Source organism: Lates calcarifer, linkage group LG9 (genome assembly GCF_001640805.2).
Source record: "Lates calcarifer isolate ASB-BC8 linkage group LG9, TLL_Latcal_v3, whole genome shotgun sequence".
Classification (NCBI taxonomy): Eukaryota; Metazoa; Chordata; class Actinopteri; family Centropomidae; genus Lates; species Lates calcarifer.
In genome coordinates this window covers 14,543,787-14,545,481 of record NC_066841.1, presented here as the reverse complement: position 1 = coordinate 14,545,481, position 1,695 = coordinate 14,543,787, and positions in this window count along the sequence as shown.

Genomic DNA, 1,695 nt, shown 5'->3' with positions numbered 1-1,695 from the left:
CTAGCGGAAAGATCGGAAATAATAAGCTTAACCTAATTTGTGACCTCAATGTGTCTCTCTGAGTGATTTGTCCCCTGACAAAACTCTGGGATAAAAATCTAAACATTTCCCCCTGTTATTCTGAAGCAGGTTAGACGCTACCTTTTACTTATCTGAGGTAATTTGGTCCAGACTTTACAAGTATAGATAGTAGGGAAAGAGGTGAAATAGCCCTTTTTGTGTTTTCATAAATAGAAGAAATGTTTCAGAAATCTGAAGCAGACTTGAGCTTCTCTGGTTTAATGTGGGTCAGATTTGACAAGTCTAATAATACAGTCTAATACAACAGTCTTGTAATTACTCCTTCTTCATGAGAGTTGTAATGTTCAGTTTATGTTGTAACTGTTAGGAGGTGCTGATTCAACTGTATGATTACGTTGGTGGCTGTAATGTGTGGTGCTGTTTTACTGTATTGTAAAAGGTGTGTCTGCTGTTTAGCCTACCTCATTAGGTTGAACGAGGTGGACAAAATAATAGGAACACCTGTCAACATAGCAAAATACAGCATCACAGACTATATCCTTCACAGTGGGTACAGTTGAATCAGCTCTTTAACACAGCAAAAACTGCACAGAATAAGCCTCATGAAGGGACAGTCTATTGCAGGATTGTTGTATTAGACTGTATTAGTTTTAGCTAGGTGCTCCTGATAAACTGACATCTGACAGTGTACAGTATATCAAGGTACAAGCTGCTGCAGGGTAAGAACTAAAACATAAAGTTAAAATTTTCCCCCTAAGGTTATGTAAGGGTGCATTCTGTATCCGAATGCATGAGTTATGAACGGACTTTGCTGAGGTCACAGCTCTCATCAGATGCACGTGCAACTCTTTGACTGATTATGCAGACAATTTGCAGTCAATAACTCTTGTGGTATTTATGTTTCAGGTAACTGAAACTTGCAAGTCAGCACTGTCCGCCCATGCAGCATTGTCGTGGTTTACTTTGCGGTAAACTACACGTCCTATGTCCATTTCTCCATGACAACAACAACAACAGGTCATTGTAGTAAAATAAAACAGCTGCCAAAACTGTGTCTGCTATGTATTTCAGAGGATTTCTAAGATGTAAATTTTTAAACCAGACCTCCATTCCTTGTCGCAGTGACACTTTAACTTCAGCTCAGGAAACTCTACAGTTCTGTGGAGCGGCCTGCACAGGAAACATATCACCCAGGGAATTACAAGAAGCCACCTGGCACTTGAAATGGGGCTAAATTAAAACATACTGAGAAACCAGTAAATTACCCCATCTGTTAAATAATAGTGATAATATTTGTATACACACTACCTCCATCATTTATTGCCTTAGTCAAGCCTTGCTAGTCTCAGTATACAGGCTTATACATATAACTATGTCTGATGGTTAAAGTTACCATAGCATGGCAGCTCAGCAATAATCACTACTGACATTGTAATTAGCTCACTCACCCCATCTAGTGCTCTGGAGGCTAACCTACACTAATAACACACCAAAAAAAAAAGGAAATTGTGATGAATACCAATAAATAACAGCTGCAACATCTTCTCATACTGTATGTATAACAAGTTTCAATATTGTAAACCATATATGTAATGTTTGTTTGCAAGAAGAATCAAAGTTCAACTGACAGATATTCATGAAAAACATCTCAACAGCACGTCTAATAAGCAAAAC